Source organism: Cyanistes caeruleus, chromosome 1 (assembly GCF_971803275.1).
Source record: "Cyanistes caeruleus chromosome 1, bCyaCae1.hap1.1, whole genome shotgun sequence".
Taxonomy (NCBI): domain Eukaryota; kingdom Metazoa; phylum Chordata; class Aves; order Passeriformes; family Paridae; genus Cyanistes; species Cyanistes caeruleus.
Window position 1 is genome coordinate 148013906 of NC_141701.1, and position 20150 is coordinate 148034055.

Here is a 20150-nt window from a genome sequence, read left to right on the forward strand (position 1 = left end):
AAAGAATTTGAGCCCTATAATACATCCGAGTTCCACAGGAGAAGCTTGGCCTCCACACTGGGTTGAGGTCCAGGGGCTTGGCCCACAAGCAAGAATTAGCCTCAAAAAGGGTTTTGACCCCTGGTGGTCGTGATCCAGACCTGTGAGTCAGGTTGGATTTCCCTTGCCTAAGAAGGTGGATGGAGCTGGATTGGGGTGTGTGGGATTATTCCCGTGCTCCACTGTGGGCTCCTTAGCTCCAAGAGGCTGCCCACACAGTGCTGCAAGCCAGAGTGCTGACACTTCTTTCCAGGAACATTATTTTACTTGTAAAACTCTTAGGATGCCTCTCATGGTTTCTTTTTTGTTGTTTTTTTTTTTTTCTTCCTAGTTTTTTTTGTTGTTGTTGTTTGTTTGTTTGTTTGTTTGTTTGTTTTTGTAATACAGGTGTCTCACGGGAAGTGGTGCCATCAGGATTTTAGCTTCTGGTCTTGCCCTGGTGTGTGTCAGTGATTCCTGTGGGCATGACATCCCTACTGGTCACCCCAACAACACCACTGCAAGGGCGAGGGTGAGCTGAGGACACCCTCAAGCTGATTTTCCTGCTGGTTGATTCCTCTCCTCTCCTCGTGCTTCACCCCTCTACCTGGCTCACCCCATGCCTCTCTCCTGAGCCCTTGAAACAACAGCTGGGTACAGAGGCACAGGGGCCATGAGCTGAGATTTTGCCTCAGATGTCAGGGAGTCAATCCATAATTCGAGGTGGTGCCCTGATGATGGGTGGGTCCTGTCTTTGAGGCACAAGGGCCTTCCTGAATATACCAGCACACAGCCCTCCATGGCCAGAGGAGTGGTTTCCCTGAGGTTTCACTTACCATGTTTGGACATGGCCATGATTAATATTTCCTAACAGGAAGATGTCATGCATGCAGGCTTTCCTCTTCGGGGTTTGGGTCGAGGGTAGCCAAGTTCAGGTTGTACACCGGCTCCTCACTTCCTCTGCCTCACAGGCTACACCCTCCTCGCCAACCCCGCAATCGCCCTGGGCTCAGCCCAGAACGGCTCCTGGCGCCAGGGAGGTGTCACCACACAGCCCCCAGGGATCCAGAGAGCTTCCAGGAACTAGATCAGGGTGTAATGTCACCTGCCTCTACACTGTGTCTGTGGGATGAAGTGGGGGTCACTTGCTGCCCTCCCCGAGCTGCGTTTGGCATGGAAACCAAGGTATGGGAAAAGGGGATATCCTGGAAAACAGCCGGAAAGGCTGCCAGCAACCCCCAGGTTACCCATTTTCTCTTTGTCTGCTAATAGTTTTAATGAAATAAAGCCACTATGAGATAAGAGTCCCACACAGGGCAGAAATTATTTAGTGATTCAGTCAGGCGATGAACAATTCTGCCTCCACGCTGCCCATAGCTGTGTGTGTGAAAGAGAAGGGGGAGTTGAAACAAAACTTATTTTTCAAGTGGCAATTTTTATATATATATATATTTTTTTTAAATCAACCTAAAAGCACTACTACTTCAACAACTGGAAGCTTACACAGGAGATTAAATAGCCCTCAACCAATCTAAGATGTTTTCCTGTGCTGAAAGAAATAGGTTAAAAGAAATATCTCAGTTTGACTCAACATGTATTTTGTTGCTTCTTTTCTGAGTCTCATTCCTCCAACAAATTAATTCATGAGAAGGGGAGAGAGGGGAAGAAAAAAATAAAAATCAGTTTCTCTTTACCCTGAGCCAGATTGGTGAGGTTTTTAACTCGTTTTTTTTTCAGCTCTCAAGGAGCATCCTCCTTTCCCTGCGGAGCAGCTCGCAGCCCCTGCGCCCAGGAAAGCCCTCTCTGCTTTGGCAAGGGCTGCTGGCACAGAGGCCTGGAGCTGGTTTCCCTGGCTGGGCGCCACACGAGCGCTGCTCCAGCAGGAGGAAATTCCCTGCTGACCAGCCCAGGCAGGGATAAGTGCCCTGGCACGGAGCAGCGGCCGCAGAGCAAGCGCAGGGAGCGGGGAGCCCAGCGGGAAAGGACCGGGGGAGGATTTGGTGTGATACAAGAGCGGGGAGATAAGAGGTGTGAGCTGGACAAGCCCGGGATGTCAAGCTCCTCGCTGCTGGTTTTGTGCTTTCCCTGCAGCGGGAGAAGCACCTTTCCTGCATTTAAAAGCCTCTTGGTGCTTAAGGATGGATACAGGAGGAGTATCTGGGCTTGGAGACAGGAATTTTTTTCCTAGTTTTATGTCACATCCCTACTGCAGTTCTGAAGAAGTTTATCAGCTGTATCTGGCTGTGGTTGTGTTGCTGGGTACTGTAACAACACATCTCAGAGTGACAACAAGGGGACATGGGAAAAGAAATCATGGCTAAACCAACCCAGCTTGAGCAGTCAGATGTCCAGCATCACCCCAGTGTCCCCAGCTTGCCTCCTGACCCTGCTCCTCGTTGATTTTAGACCAACACAACTCCACCACCTTCTGCAAAGTTTCTCCTGTTTTGAGCTGATGCTCCCTAAGACAGTCACATCTATAGGATTTAAAGCCCTGTGTGCTGTGATGTTATAGACCTGCTGGGTAATTATTTATGCATTTACCAAAATATGCTTTATTCATGCTGTCAGTCCTTGGTAGAGATCAGGACAGGGTAATTCAGTGCTCTCCTACACCTACAGGTGCCCTGACAGCCTGGGAGAGATGCAGAATGTGACCTGTTTGCGCTGATATAATTGTTAGATTCCCAACAAACACACAAAAAAATCACCTTGAGCGAATAAGTGCTAATTTAAAATGCAGGCATGAAACGGGAATTGTGAAAGCGCCGTGTCGCTTCAGCCACTCACCAGCGATGGTTAGCGAGCAAGGAAAATAAATACGACAAAACCCCACATTCTGTTATGCAGACAGCTGGATTCAAGTGGGGCACCTGTGTCCTCAATTAACCCAGCTCACAGTTAACTTTGGTGCCATCAGAAAGCCTCACACCAGGGTTTGGAGGTGGGAAGCGCAGGAGTGCTGCGTTTTTCGCTCCTTGACATTTCGTGAGTCGTCTGTTTTAGCGCTGAAACGTCTCAAGTGATGGGACCGCTGCAATTTCTCTTTCAAGGGTATCGCTCTCACACAATAATTAAATCTCTGGCTTTCAAGCATAATTGCCAATGACAGTGCCTCCGAAATTGCTTCTTTATGCTCTACTGTTCTGTCTCCTGGCAGAAAGGGCTTCTGTAAAAATGAGCCGAGGGAAGAGTTGTGAGTGGCAGCAAAGACAAGAGGAAGCAACACAAACTCCATCCTTTTCCCCCCAAAGGACAACAACTATCCCTAAACATTGAGGTGGCCCAAAACCTGCACAGTCCTGGCTGCCTAACAGGCCCAGGAGGAAATGGCAGCTCACAGCACAGCTCCATCATTACCAGGCCTGCTGGAAAAATGTAATTTTTCAGCGCTAGGACCTGTCTCCTGCTCCGGGTTGGTAATTGGTGGTGTTGGCTGTGAGCCAGGCAGCACTCGCAGCTCTGTCTTGGGAGGACAAAAACCTCCATTACTTTATGCTCTCTAATTCTCCCAAGGTGTGCTGCTGTCTATCAATGGAGTCACCATGAGGTAATAGAAATTACAAACCTCCCCAGACTTATTTGTCTGAAAGCATTTCTTGTAAAAATACTTATATGAGTCTCCGGAACCGTGGCACACGAGAATGGCAGAGAAGAGAAAGTTTGCAAATTAAATTGCAACAAAAGGCTCTTTATCATAAACTATAGGGGAGACTGGGCAGGAGGGTTATTTCACTTCTGCTGGGCTGGCTGGTGACAGCATTTAGAGAGAAAAAGCGATTTTTGTTGTCTGTTTGTCTCTTTGCAGCGAAGATGCTCTAGACCCCGAGCTGTGTAGGGTGATGGGGTTGGCCAGACACCACTGGGGATTCATTTCCTCCCCTTGCCAGCCTCTCCCTGTGAGCTTTGGTAAGCCCCTGCCCTGTCACTTTGGTGCCTCACAATGGCAACATCACAACCCCAGACTCACTTGCTTTGTCTGTCTTTTTCCTGCTTTTTCCCCCACCAGTCCCTGCCCTCCTTGCAAGAAGCACCCTAAACCTTCACCACACCCCTTTCTTAACCAGCAAAACCCATCCAGAGCAGGCATGTTTGCAGTGATGTGACAGTCAAGATCTGGAGGAAATACCTGAGCTGTCTGAAAAAGTTACTACCCCCCTGCCTCCAGCAAAGGCGGATGAGTTGAATCCGGGATCTCAGCATGATCCTATTTTGATGCAAAGTCAGAGCAAATGGGCTGGACTGTGAATGGGAGCATCTGGGGTGCTGCACACCTGCCCCCCTGAGTGCTGGTGTGAAGCCTCCAGCACAGGACAGGACTGCAGTGGCTCCTTAAAAATAGGGTTTCAGAGCAGAGAAGTCAGGATCCAAATCCATTAAAAATAGCAGTATGAGTAGAGCTCAATTTTCTCCTCCAACAAAGGTTTTCACAAGCTCACAGTATGGGGCAATGGCATCGCTTCCCCTGAGTAGCTCTTATGATGCTTGAGCTGGACTGAAACAGCAGTAAAATCCATGTGGAAATGATATATACAGGTAGGGGTGTGTGTGCATCTCTTTATCTTTTACTTGATGGACAGAAATAACTGCAAAAAAATGCTGCTTCTTCATCACTAAGAGCTGGAGCAGCATTTGGCGGCCACAGTGGCTACAAGTGATGCTTTTTCCTCAGTTCCAGAGCTCTATGATGGTGCTTGTTTAAAACTGGAAGTTCCCAAAAGGGCACCAGGTCCACATTTGTGTGCTGTTTTTATCTGTGAGGTGTCATTACCCTTCTGGCACTTGCAGGATGCCCAGAGTCACTGGGGTTTAGAGTCAGATCCTGGTGGTGTGAAAAACTTGCTCTGAAAAGGTCAGCTGTGTGGAATTAAGCACAGAGGGCTAATTATTATTTGTCTTGGCATGTTCTGTATGGGTTTGGTGGCAGGTCACGCTCCCAAAGTCCTTGTGGTCAATGTTGGGACTTCTGAGCCAAGTTCTCATCTGCTGTAAAGCTCTTTAACTCCCAGCAAGGCCACTGACAGAGCTGCCATGTCCGGGGGTCTCGGTGCTCCCAGTGTAACTGTACCACCCTCATTGTTCCAGGGGACAAGGCCCTGCCTCTTACTCCCACTTTTATCAGTGGTAAACTGAAGCAGAAGAGTGGGCACAGGCCTGAGGTTTTGAGGCTGAGCCTAAACCAGTTATTGCCAAGCTGCTCTGATTTCAGTGCAGGGGAAGAGCTCCAGAAACAGAGACTCTGTTTCTGCTCTGTTTTCCTGTGCAGGAGCTCAGGGATTTCTGTAGGAATCCTAAACTGCAGGCACCTGCTGAGCACAGGTACTCAGGTAGGACAAGCACCACCTTCCAAGGTGGAAGCTGCAAGGGAAAACCCTCACTGAATAGTTTATGGCAAAATACCAAGCCTTTGGTAATTTTATTGCCAGACAAAATAGATGACCTTGAAAACCTGGAGGCCTGACCTCAGAGGACCTGGCAGCACCCACCTCTCCTCCCATCTGCAGCCAGGAGCCACCTGCATCAGTTTTGTTAATTTGTGACTGAGTTGGGCTTTTCCTCTCCAGCTTCCCTGTGAAGGCTGGCCCCTGGCACACTGCACTTACCTCGAGATGCTGTTCAGCTCTGGCTCCTCTTCACACAGCAGCAGCTGCTGTGCTCTGAAAGGTTACACAGCCCTCAGCTGCTGCTGCTGAGTCTGCAGGAGGTGATTCCTGCTGCAGAACCAGTGCGGAACGGGGCTGTGCCCCACCATGGGCTGGGGCTGTGCCACTCCATCTCAGCACCCCCCTGCCCTCATGTGGGGTGCAAAAGGCAGGAATTGGGGCACAGGGAGACCTCCTGCCTCGCTGGGACTGCTCTGTCTGAGCCATTACAGTCCTTGCTATAAATCAAAACCCACAAAAGGGGTGGCAAACGTCACGGTGGTGGTGACAATGCGCCTCAGGTTTCGTCTGGCGGGCAATGCTGGGCAAAGCTGGGCTCGTCCCCTGCATGAAGGGACACCTCACTTTTGGGACTCTCCATCAGGGGTATGAACATCTCCTAAATCTGCATTGCTCACAGTCCTGGAGGACAAAACCTTCTGGCTCACACAGTGCCCCACTAACCCTGCAAAGGTCTCAGGGAGGCAGACACCCCCACAACATAACCTGTTCCCAGTGCAGCAGGATGGATGGTTTGGGGTTTGATGCATCTCACCCAACATGAAGGTTATTTTCCCCCATCATCCTGTAAAACTGAGGAGCTGCATTTATGTTTCTGCCCCTTAACTTTTCCCAAAGAGTAAAGATGAAGATGTAAGTGATAGTGCACACACAGATACACTTATTAACAAAATGTCTATGTTGTGGTGACATCTGTGGTTGGTAGAAAGCTCTGTGAGACAGCAGGATCACAGGTGATTGACACCTCACTTAACAAGAGACAGAGGGACAAATGGAGATGAACACTCTTCTGTTGAGGCTGAAATACTCACAAACTCATAAGAAATGGGAGCAGCTTGGCCAGTCCAGCTCAAACCCAACCATGCTGCAATTCAGAGAGGATTAAGGACGGGAAATAAACCTGAGTCCATTTGGTTTCCATTCTGGGTTTTGAGTTCCTAAATATTTGCACATACAGGATTTGCTCCTAAACTGTGGCAGCTGCAAAAAACGAGTTCTCTCTTCCAAGCAAGAGCTGAGATTGCCACGTAATGACACGACCCGAGGAGACAGAGCGCTGAGGAAAGGACCAAAACTGTGGCAATGTGCACATGGGTGTCCAGACGTGGGATTTAGGGGAAGGCTTTGGTAAGCCAGCACTGACTACATGCAGTCTGGAGTGCAATGAAAAGAACAGGCTTTTTGTTTCATAAAACACTATTTATTTTATTTTATTTTTGAAATTAATCTACTCAAGGCAACAGAAAGAAAAAAGGTGGCAAGAATAGTATAAAAACTGAGGTTGAGTTTAATTCAGGAAGTTAATGTTGGAGGAAGCCTGAAGCAGCTTTTCAGGGCTCAGCTTCTGCCCACAGGTGTGATTTTCTGTTCATCCATGGACCTGAGGAATCCCTGCCCTGCCTGGGGTGCAGTCAAGGTTTTACCATGCACACTTGGAGAACACCAGAGCTTCAACTCCACAGAGGAACACTGCAGGGGAGAAATAGTTCTTGAAGTCAAGCATTATAATTTACTAACAGGTTTATTAAAATCTTATTAGAAGATTATTTTTTAAAGTCCATTTTACACAGCTGTTGTCCTTCTGCTGCTGTCTAATCCAGGAAAATCTCAGTGAATGAGTCATTTGCACTTACTATCTATTACACCCTCTTATTATAAGCCTGAGTGTGTTTGCATTTGCTTCAAATAATATCACTAGAGCCACAGTGGTGCCATAAAATCTCCCACATCTCCCTTTTTGGAGTCTCTTTTGCTGCTGGAAGAGAGGTGTTGCCTCACCCAAAGGTTTCATGGCGTGGTTCCAGGGTGCAGAAGGACTCAGGGAGCATTTTGTTTGGAAATAACCTATAACTTCACTCCCCCAGTCCTGATCTTTCAGTGCCAGGCTTTTAATGTGTGCCTTTTGGGTTTGGTAGGTCACAGACATGTTGTGGAGGGTCAAGGATCTGCAAGGTACTGCAAGGTATTCCTGCTTCCTAAGGACCTCAAACACCAAATATTTGTGCATCATGACAAGGAGGACATCTGGCAGGGATCATCAGGGATATCTGAGGGCCACATTGGGTTGTTTTGCTTGTTTTTGATATCTGAAGGCTGTTGAGTATTAAATGTGGCCTCCAGGATGGGACCCTGCATGGCTGCCTTGTTTGGCTCCAGGAGATGATGTTCTAACTTTCCATGACCACTGAAAAGAGGGTGAAGGAGAACCCAATGCAAGAACATCAATTTCTGGGGCAGCGTTGGTTAGCAGAAGGTGCAAACACTGCCATAATAATAAACATAATATTGATAGGAGCAGAGTATGGCTTGGTCACAGCTTTCATTCCCAGCTGTGCCCTCTCCCTTTACCAGTTGTGAGTCTCACCAGCACTTCGTGATGCAGCCACAAAAATGCCCAAACATTCCCTCAGCCCATCCTCATCTTCCTCTTACCCACCCAGGAGGACTGAGAGGGATCAGGGACATGGGTGGGAGCTGCCCTGTCATCAGATGGTCTCTCCCAGCTTGTGCAAACCATCCCAATGTTCTCCTGACATCCCAAAGCAACCCTTTCCTCTGGGTCATTTGGCCAGAAGTCAAGGGAACAGTATTGCTCTGAATATAACTACAGGAGGGGGAAAAAAGATTGTATTAAAGGTTTAAAATCACTTGCTGCAGGGGATGTTTCCATTGGCAAAGTCACCAGAACCAGTACAAATGATTCAAAACATTCTGTTAAATGAAATTCTCAGATGATGTCAGAGCTGAGGCTGCTTTAGCAAAACCAAAAGAGAAGGAAGGTTGAAACCAAAAAGGAGGTAAAAAAATTATACCATTTGACAGGGAGGGATTAGGAGCTTAAAATTATTTTTATAGGCTATCCAAATATTTGAAAGCTTGGAAGTTCATAGTTCCAGTGCTTTAGCTCAGCTCTAGAGCCCTGCCAGCCTCTTAGTGCAAGTCACACAATGCAGCCAGCTGGGCTGGACTCACTAAACACACAAAGCCTATTTTCTTCTATCCAGCCCTGGCTCCCATTTCCTATAGGCTCACCAACAAATCCCACCACCTTTGCCTGCCTCGGTTTCCTCCTCTGTCCAATGAAGAGATTTCTATTCTCTGTTATAGAGCGCTTTGAGTTTTGGCACTGAGAAGAGCAGGGAAGCATTTCCTCCTGTGTGGGTCCCAGCAAAAGAGCAGATTGATCACTCGAAGACAAACAGCAGCTCTTTGTGTGACTTTTTTTATTTACACCACCCATTTCTGTGGGACACAGAAAGCCCAGGATGAGGCTGCTGAAATGCTGTTTTCTTTCATGCCTGACACCTGCCTGCTTCTCCAGGACCGTGCAAAATAATCACGTCTTTGTCACAGCTCGGCTAACCCACTTCATCTTTATTGATTAATAGGTCATAATCCTATTTTAGTGAAAACATAACATGCCCATGGCCAGAGGATTCAGGTATCACCGACATGGAGATTACAACCTCTTAGTCTGAACACACAGAGTGAGATGGACTGTCAGAACAAGAGCACTTGTTAAGAGGAAAATCAATAGCGAGCTATTTGGGGAGGGAGAAAAACAAATCCCCACCACCACAACTGCATTAAACATAGGCTGCAGTGCTCCAGCTTTGTATAAACCCAAATTAAACGTGACCATAATAAACTGTTTACTTTCTTTGGGTTTACCCAGCAGAACGGAGATTCCAGCTTGCTGTAACGCCTGTGCCAGTGCAAGTGTTGGGTGTAGTGTGTGGGGATATGGTTGCTGTTACCAAGTTTTGCTGGAAAATACTTCAGTATTTTCCCCTCCCTCCTTTGGAATTGTAGCTAATTGTAAAGTATTGGAGCTGTAGCCTTGATTAGTTACATCCTCACTGAGGAGTCAGCTGCTTGTGAGAGTTTGGAGATGGGGAGATGGGGTGTCCTGCCTTTTCCCTTCTTTTACCTTTCCCCTCTTTCACTTTGTTAAAATCCCAAACTGGGACTGAAGGTATTCGTGCCAATCTTCATGTCTTTGGTGCCCAGGCAGTGCTTACCTTCTCATCCCCCACCATTTGCCAGCTTTCCAGGGTCTGCTTGTTATTGCATGAGCACCCAGCCTGGAGCATCAGGGAGGGATCAAAATCCTGCAGGCAGCCCATGATCCACAGAGTGCTGGTTTCACCCCTGGCTTTCAGGCAATGCTTTTGCTCTTGAGTTTCCTAGCAAGGGTGCATTTAAGAACGGGTGACCCCGCAGCTTTGCTCCCTCTCTGGAGCCAGAGAGACACAGATTTAACTGTAAATAATGAAAAAGAACTAGATTTCCTTTGTTACGCAGCTCATTGAATGAGGTTTCCCACATCTGTAGAAGTCACCACATCTTTTATGAGATTTGACTGTCAGCAAGATGTTATGAATCCCAGATGTTAAAATATGGATTTATTTATAACTCAGAGCCTATAATAGAGCACTCAAAAAGATTACATCCAGCCCCCCTCCTCAAAAGATCTTCCTGAAATAAAAGCCTTAGCTTTTATTATTTTTAAATTATTATTGCCATATGATTTATCTTGGGTATTACCTCATTAAATGTCCTTTAATTACTGTGGCTTTAGGGCTGGTGAGCATTTGGCTTTGGGGAACATTGGGCAAGGAGAGCTCAGCACCAGCTCTCCCATCCTGAGTGAGGCTGTTGCTGCTTGGAGGCTGAAGTGCAGCATGAGCAGAGGGGTGGCACGGGGGAAATTCAGCCCCAGGAGTTCCTTGGCAAAGGCACAACAAAGGCACAGCCAGCTCTGGGCACCTGCAAAACTTGGAGCTGGAGGTGTTTGGTATCCATTGCAGCCCCAAGGAAATGCTCTGGTCAATAAAAAAGCAGCTCCTCACAGCTGGTGACCATTATGCCGAACACAGCGTAGGACATGCCACAGCTGCTATGCTGCCGGAAGATGGAAATGTTTTTGGAACCGCTTTTGGAGCATTTGTTCCATTAATGCTCTCTCCCTCCCTCCTCCTACCCCTTGCTTTTCAAATTGCTGCAAGAAAAACCTGCAAGTGGGAGAGGAGGGGCCCTCCATGGGCACAGGCTGTGTTGAGGGCTGGGGTGCAAATCTTGTTCTGAATTAATTCTCCAGCAGCAGCTCCAGGCCCTGAAGGGAGATTGTGGTGCTGAGAGCTGTGCACTGTCACACAGCAAGAGACACTCTCTGCCACATCCTCCCTGCTCCCTCCTTGCCATCCTCCCTGCTCCCTCCTTGCCATCCTCCCTGCTCCCTCACACTTCCCCTGCCATGGCATCCCTGCTCCCTTCCCCTTCAAGAACCCAAGATTTTGGAAACCTGGTCTTCCATTCCCTTCCCTTTCTTTTTTGAAGCTAGATCATCTCCTGAGGCTAGATCATCTCCATCTCCAGTTAGGAGAGTGGATCCAGGTCAGAGATGGCAGAGAGCATCTGGCCAAGTGTGACCATGCCATCAAGCCCTTGGGTGCCACCACTGCAGCCTTTAAGGATCAAACCCACTGTCCACACTGCAAAGGTGTTCCAGCTCTTAGAATATTTCCATCCCCTTCCAGCTTGCAAGTGATGGACTGGAGCAAGGCTGGTGCCTGGAATCCTGAGGTCTCCAGACCAGCTGGACAGGCAGGGGCACACAAGCCATGAGCCCTGCTGAGCTCAGCTCTGCTCTCCTCACCAGGTCCACGTTTCACTATAGATGTGGTTGCTCTCTACAGTCTCCTCTCCTGGGCTGGGGCAGTTTGCTGTTTTAAAGGCAAGGTGGGAGGGAGGATTCCTTGAAATCCTGCTTGGAGGTGGGGTTGTTGCACTTTGGGATCTGCAGAGCTGGAAACCTGAACCTCATCTGTACCACACCAGCGATGAGCTGAGGGAAAGGCAGGAAATTGGCTGTCAGTGCTGACACTACACAAATCTCACAGCGCTGTGAGGAGCAGCAAGTGGGCAACTGGGAGAAACTACCTGGGATTGGCACTCCCTGGCTCCTGGGATATGGCACAGAGAGGACCAGAGCTCTGGTGTAAATCAGCACAGCTCCTGAAGAGAAAAATCTTTGATGGGAGTTTATGGGACACTCACCAGCTTGTAAATATTTTTCTGGCGTATCAATTTGTGTGTCATGGGATTTAAAACCCTCATCACCCTAACGTTTCCCATCCTGCAGAGAGCTCTGATCTGAATATGATATGCACTCAAGAAGGTTTGCCAGGAGTGTGATGTTACAAAACTTGTGAAATGCCTCGCTTAACCACAATATTATGCATTTTTCAAGCCACATACCTATCTATTACAAGGTCTTTCAGATGGAGCTATAGACAGCCTGTGGGTCATGAGATCCTGACCTTGGTGTGTTTTTACTCCCTTCTTCTCATGAATTAACTCCTGAACTATTGACTCTCTGTTGAATGGATAGCAGAGTTCAGCCACATTTTACATACAGGCTGCTTTTCCATCCTGTATCTCAACAACTGCAAACCCCAAGGACAAGTAAATACTTCAACCTCAGCCATAAAATTGATGTGTTGCAAAATGAACAAAATGGGTTTAGTAACTTACAAAGTAGATACCATCAAGTCCATAATGAGCCAGAGCTGAGTTTTCCTGTCCCTCAGCAGTGAGGCTGGGAGAGCTGGGAGCAGATCACCCCTTTGCAGTTTATGCCTTATACCATCTTCACTGGAAGCAAAATCCACCTGTGGTCGTGTCAGATCTCAGCTTCATGAGCCCCCCTGAAAGGAAAAGATTGACTTAAGAATCACAAGTTTTTCATTTTTTTCATGGAAAATCTTCAACTTTTTAAGTTCTGCTCATGCCTTCTGGTTTCTGAATCTGCACATGACTCCCTGGTAGGTTAAGGAGCTTTCCTCCACATTCAGAAAGGCCAAAAAATCATCAATACCACATAAAGTTCCCAAGATCTTGTGAAGCACAAAAAAAAGCAGTAAGAGCACAAATATTATCCAAATTGCCAGTGCCTCATTAACAAATCAGCTTTGCTGCTGCAGCAGGGTGCAAATGGGCATGATAAATGGGGCTACAGCTACAGGTTGAACCCCTATTTTGTCATTAAATAAAAAAGGGGCCTAAAACCTAACATATGACACTGGCATCGTTAGAAGCCATACAAGTTATTTCTACATTGCACATCCTACTAGACAGAGCCCTTAAAAAAATGAAAATTTAAAATCTAAAAATAAAGGGTTCAGTTTTCTTAGACATCAGATGGAAAGCACAGTTTAAGGTCTGGTAAAGAAATTCTCCTTATTATCTGAAAGTTGCTTGACTAAGTATTGAAATAGCTTCATGTATTCCCAAGGCTTCCTAGCCAGCCTGGCTCTGAAAAACACCCCTCTGTGCTCCTCTGGCATTAGAGATGAAAAGTTTGAAGCTTTTCATGCTGAGTCTTCATGTCTAACTGCAAATGAAAACACAACATCCTTCTCCCCACTCCAGAATACAATAGAGGCAGTGGTGGCATATTAATAAATATTCTCACTAGAAAGCACCATGAAGGAATAGCAGGCTGAGCCCCAAGGCAGAATGTTTCCATCATCTTGGCAGGGCAAAGTCACTGATATGCACCCTCAGATTAAGCTGCAGAGGGGAACAGAGCGGGGCTGAACCCACCTGGTGCAACCCCAGGGAGGTAGAGAAATGTGTAGGATGGCTTTGTCTGCCTTCCCAGGTGATCTCCATCAGGTATAAACACAGCAATAACACTTCCCTGTCCCAGATAGAGCTTGTCAGGAGAGGCTGATGATAGATGAGCTCAGGTCACAGCCAGGCTGCCTACACGTGTTGTCACCAGAAATCAAAGGGGCTCCAGCTACCCCGGGCTGGCACGCAGGTTTCTGCTTCCTCCCAGGCCTTGTGGAGGGAGGTGATGGCAGCACTTGAATGAGGTTTGGTAGTAGGTGGTCTGAACACTCTGGTAACTCCCCAGAGCCTGGGCACAGCATCAAACACCCTCCCAGGAGCACTGAGATGCTCTCGTTCCCTGGCATCGCTTTTGGCCCGTGCCCAGGCTCCCATCTGGGCGCTGTTCAGGGCATTGCAAGGGTCAGGGGGTGTGACCTCATAGGCAAGACCACTCTGTGGGATGTTTGAAGGGTCAGGGAGGAGGTAGCAGATATTAGCCATGTTCTTTTATTTATCTCTAAGGCCAGGTGTGTCTGGGTCAGTGTCAGTCTGGCCCTGCTTGGTTTGGTGCTGTAGCCACAGCCAAGCTCTCTGGATAAAGTTAAAGATGGTCCCTAAAGGCTAAAAAAACATATTAAAAGGAAAATAGGCAGCTAAATCAGCATCACATTTAGGCAAAACATCAGATATGGCTCCTAGTGCCTAAAGCCTTCCTTGAGCTATGGCCGGTCACAGTGAACTCCCTTCCCCCCCTAACAATCCTTAAAAACTGATGTCTTGGTTCCTTATAAAACTTCAAAGTAAGGAAATAAAAAGGAGAGAGGAATGGGGGAGGTTAATATTTCCCCAGGTTTTCTCAGCCAGCTCAGTGTCTCTGAGCGGAGATCAAGGCTCCGTGTGTTTGGGATGTCAGACACTTGCCTGGGATTTCAGCCTGCCCCAGCCACAGATGTTCTGTGTGCTCAGCCCATCCACACAGAGCATTTTCAGCAGTCTGACAAGCCTGGGATATTCATGTGCTGCATAATTTTTTTCCCAGGAAATCCTATGGGAATCCTACAAAGCGGGAATAATAAAATATACATGATACATCAGTGTTCACTGAACGAATTAGCCTTTGCTGCACTTCATCTCACTTCTCGCTCTTCCTCTCTTCTGGCTGGAAACTCCTTAGGATGGGGGTCTGCTCCTGAGCCCGTAATGCTTGAAGGGTGCTCTGGAATTCCCAGTTTGTGGGTATATCTTGGTTGTCACCTGGCTCCACTGAAGCTGTCTGCGCTCCCTGCAGAGGGATTGGAGATTTTAATTTAAGCAAAATGACAAAATGTGGCTCCTGTGCTTCCAGGCTGGATTCTGCACTTCAATTTCCATAAGGGCAAAGAGTGCTAGGAAAAAGGGAGAAGGAACATACATGGGAGCACATCAGGGAGGATGTGCTACATGAGGAGCATCTGGATTCATCTTGCAGGGTTGTTTTGAAGGTTAATTTTCATGTTTTAAGGAGCATTGACATTGAAAATGCCCTCTCAGAAGGAGAATAGAAAGTTTTAAGACACACATACAAGGCAAGGCTCATTGAGATTGGAAAGCAAACTAGAGTCCTCCCCAGCAGCAGAAGCAGTGTAAGAAATTAAAACCAAGAAAGTAGGTTTAGACTGGCTTTCTGGGATAAATTCTTCTCTGTGAGGCCCTGGTACAGGTTGCCCAGAGAAGCTGTGGCTACCCCTGGATCCCTGGAAGTGTCCAAGGCCAGGCTGGACGGGGTTTGGAGTAACCTGGGATAGTGGAAGGTGTCCCTGCCAATGGCAGAGGGCTGGAAGTAGATGATTTTTAAGGTCCTTTCCAACCCAAACCAGGAGATAATTCCAGGAGATGATATCCTGAGATGATAAACCTCTCATAACGTGTTTCCAAACTTTGTTTTAACATCTTTGTGTGAGTTTGTTTGCATCATTTTCCCATAATGAGTCATCTATTTAATAAAATTAGTTTAACCAGAAAATAGAAATACCTTTTTTTTTTTCTACCATTCTGCTGAACTTCAGTCCAAAAACATCTGAGCTGGTATTGCAATAGGTTCCCCCTCATTTCTGGATCCTGGGATGCTGTGGTGACATGGAGAATTTCCCTTTTCTCCCGCAGCAAAGCAGTTTTGTTGGAATCACTGCTGAGAATGAGAAAATAAGATGTTTTATATGGGTATCACGTGCAAGCTACCCAGACCCTGCTTACCTAATTAAAACCACAGCAGCTTGTATTCAAATCTTGTTTGGGACTGACTGAAGAGGCTGGGAAGGCCACTCTCAATGTGCACTGTCAAGTATCCACTGTCCTTGCTCCGAGCCCAGCTGGCTGGAAAACTCCAGGGCTCTTTGAGGCAGGGCTGTCAAGCAGACATGTGCTGTGACAGAAAAATAGGTCAGAGTCATCATGCTGTGGTCTGATTCCCAGTGTGTAGCCAAAGGCATTTCTGTGACTGAGTCTTTAAATATAGGGGGAAAAAAAATAAAAAAAATGGGGATGAACCTTAGGGATGCTGCAATAAGCACTGTGACATTTTGGCAGCACAGGAGTCCTTTGGTCACAGGGCCTCCTGGAAACAGCCAAACATCCCAGGAATGGCTGTGGGGAAGTGCCTGGAGCATTTTAGCCAAGATGAAGCTCTTGGGCATGAAGGAGAGCTCTTCAAAGGCACAAAAGGAAACCTAACTCCTCTTGAATTTCATGCTTTGGAAAATCTACCTAGCCATAGTATTTTTTTTTTTTTTGCTTGACAGGCAAACTTAGGCTCAGGTTTCTCCTTTTTAAAATAAGCTTGACAAACTAATTAATTAAAAAAATCCAGCTATCATGTTCTGCTCTTGCATGTGACACAGTAACCATTAAGGCATTAGGAGATAAATTTATCTGAGCTCAGAGGGAGGAAGTTCCAGGTGGTACCTGGTTTACATTAAATAGTAGGTCAACCTGGTAAAGCATGAAGTTAAGCACACAAGTAAGTCTCACCAGGACTAGGGAAAACATTTATGTGATTAAATATGTCATTAAGTGATGACTCAGTAGAGCCAGACTAGAGGACACTCCAGATTTATTCCCTCTGTTCTTCCGTTTGGATGAACACATCCAGGGGTTCAGGCACACCACGGAATCCGGGTAAATCCTGCAGAACCTGAAAGGCAGAATGACAAAACACACTGGAGACAATGTCCATGACCTGGCAGATAAAGGCTGACCTGCAGAAGAACTGATTTAGCTGTGAATTTTCCATCAGGTGATCGCTTGGATCCTGGCTTTCCAGCCCAGGTCTAAGAGGCAGAGTAGGTTAGTTCATGGTCCCTTAGGTATCTCCTGGAATCTGGGCAAATATAAACCTAATAGATTTACATTGTATTTAGGTTCATTCATTGTATGTCCTGGAATAATTCTTGGAAAATAGGAAATAATTCCTGGGTTTATCATTTAAATGTATATAATTTAGGAAAAAAAGAAAAACATGTGATTAAAAAAAAAATAATTCTATAGATGGAAAATCAAATACAAACCCTAGAAATTTGTTTTTGGTATTGGCAGTTCTTATTGTTGGAAAAAGAAAAAAACCCAAATAAAGAAATATTGTTTCTAATACAAATTTGTCCATCTCAATTTTTTGATGTCTGATTTTATTATTCCCATGTCAGAATATCCTTCTGTCATCTTTTGATGTCCTACCATAATCAAGCCACCCCTTAGCTGTCTCCTTGCTTTCCTACACATCTTGAGGGCCCTTTAAGCCTTTCAGTGCAAGCCAGATATATTTTTAAATCCCTTCATCAGTCTTGTGACTCCCTCCAATTTATTAACACTTCTTCAATTTGCTCTCTAAACCCCTGGAAGGTATTCTCCAAAATTTTTGCATCCTGGGAAGCTGTGCTGCACAGTAAATGTGAACAGAAAATCTTCATTTCTCAAAAGATAGATGTACAATATATATTAAATATTGATTCCCTGCAATGAGCACAGCAACCAATCCAGGGTGCCACTACCCCAGTCTCTTCTTTCTCTGGCAGTTCCCAGGTTTCCCCATCATTTGCAGACAGTAATAACATGTTTTTCTCCAGAATATCAGTAAAAGAGGTTGAAGTATAAGACCCAAACAGCTCTGCAAAGCACCACTAGAAGCACAGGAGCTCAATGAACTGTCTCCTGTTGCAATTAGAGTTTGAGATCTATCAAATGTCCAGTTCTTAACAGATTTTACGTATGCCAAGTGGATTTAATCAGCTTAAAATACCTTGTGCTACTGATACCTTTATAAAGTGCCAACTCTATTAGCACTGTTGTCCCTATCAACAAGGAAAAGGTAAGTTTACTTTGACAGGATCTCCTTTCCATGAACCAGTGCTGATTGGTATTGACTACATTAGTGTCTTTATTAATCTGGTACATTTGAACTGATGTACTTATCAGCGGTTTATTATTGTGCTACAATTGATACAGTCTCCAATTGTAACTCACAGACACTCTGGAAATAATGAAATTCAATACTAATAGCCCTCAGGCATCTTGGTGAAAATCCTGGGGTTCAAGTTATCCATTTAGCTTGAGTCACTTACTGCTTAATGACCACAACAAGTATTGGTGGAGCAGAGGTATTTAATTTTCAACACACAATAAGACTCTGTCACTGGGCTGTTTCACCAGTGCAGCACAGAGGCAGTCACCAAACAATTATTCCCTCTGTCCTTTGGCCTCTTTCATCAATATCCTACAATTTCTTTCTTCTCCTTTTTACTTATTGTTAAAATAACCTCTTTTTTCCTCTGAGTGTTTGTCAGTGGTCACCCAGACATCACCCTTTAGGCAGTGCATCTGCATTCTGAGGCAAAGGCAAAGTATGCTTCACTGAACTTGTAATAATTAGACACATTTTTCCTTAAATTATTTCTTTTAATTTTTTTTTGGCCTGTAACTGGTATCAGCCCTGGGATGATGGTCATTTTTAGCAGCTCAGTGTGCAGGCAATGTGCCCACACGTGTGTGTGTGTGTATGTGCATGTGGATTTTCTCCTCAATCTGCTGCTTGTTGTGTGCACATTAGACAATCTGCATACTCCCACTTCAATCCCTGCTTCTGTTTGATTCAGGCAGTAAAGGAGTAGCTGGAGATGTCCTAGGAAGATAAAGGAACTGGGCTCAGGAGCTCTAAAAGCCAAACATCTGCTGGAAAGCAGGACACTTCCCCCCATGGTAGAAGCTGGTGCTGGATATCTGCCAGCTCCTCCTGCTTTCCCACACCAGGATTTTTCCAGCTGTCCCTGCAGAAGCAGCAGCAGCAGCAGCAACTTTAACCTGGAGGAGAGCAGAAGGACTCAGAGGGTATTCCCCCCATTCCCATGGGCTGCTGGGAACTTCTTACGACTCCTTAAAGCAACTTTGATCTTAGAATTGATATTCCTATAAATATATACTCCTATACATGTTCCTCTTTCCCTTACCTGATGAATAAAATACTGGTTCCCTGGGAAAATAAATACTGGGAAATCATCTTACTTCCGTGGAGGGGGAGTTTCAGAAGTAGACCAGGTTAATTACAGGTATGACCTAAAGGTTCAAGGTGCACTGACATGGTTTCAAGAGTCAGTACAAAGGAACATCCTTCCTTTGGAAAAATCAGTGCTGGGCTGGACAGTGTTGAATAAAAACCTCATCTGTGCAACATACCTGGAGGTAACCACTCACCTGGGGCCAGTGGGATCCCTCTCCAGGCAGCACCTGTAGCTGACCTACAGCTAGTGCAGCAACAAATTTAAATGAAATGGCTACATTTAGATTTTTATTTTTTTTGTTTGTGATCTGAATCTCATCCCACCATGTCTCCAGCCACAGTTTACCCTTGATTTATCATGTCTTCACCCTGTTATTCTGAGTACAGCCTTTCAAAGATCTCTGCTCACCAAAGGCATCTCACCACCACCTTGGTGTCCTCTTCCCTTCTCGTGCTTTCCATGGGCTCCCAATTCCTGTTTGTTTTGGAGCAACCCACATTTCTCAGATGTCCCAGACCAGCCCAGTGATTTCAGCTGGGCTTGGGTCCCAGCCCATGTGTATGGGACACCTCAGCTGGCATTGCTCGAGCTTCACCAAATACCTTGGCCTCAGGGGGCTCGAAGCATCGATCTTTGACGCAGTATGGGGGGACAGCCCCGATCCATGGTGGCACTCAGTGAGTGTCCCACGAGCTTTCCTGAGCCATTGGGTGTCATCAGTAACGTCAGCAAGGAAAAGGTCAGCACATTTTGTGGGCAGATCTCTGACCTCCTGGGCAGCTCATGATTTCCCAACACTCCTGTGCTGTGACAACATTGATACATTAACTTGAAAAGCTTGTGCAGGTTCGGCCTGAGGAATCTTTCCAGTTGTTTATCTTCTGCCATTTGTTTTCCTGTTAGGCCTGGGAAGAAACTGAGTTTTCAGAGAATTCTGTTGTTGCTGTAAAATGTAATTTGCTCTACTGCAGAGCAAACCAGGCAGAGTGAGCTGTGACTCTCTTCCTTCCTTGCTGGCTGCCTGTCTGGCACCACTTTCCCTCATAAGCTGGGCTCTTAAGTGGAGACAGTGCATCCAAGGTAAGGATATTACCTCAAACCTCCTCTCTATAAATAGGCCTGGCTGCCGCCCCGAGGTTCCTTGTTCTGCTGTCAGAATATGGCTAAATGGCCACTTACGAATTCCAACGTGCTTGATGTGGAGATTACAGCTGCTATCCAAAAAAAAGGAGCTTTCTCTCTCACAACGTGCTGCTCCCTTTATGAGGCACTTTGGAAAACTCCTGTCTCTGGAGAGGATTTAATCCATGCCCTGGTGCTCCTT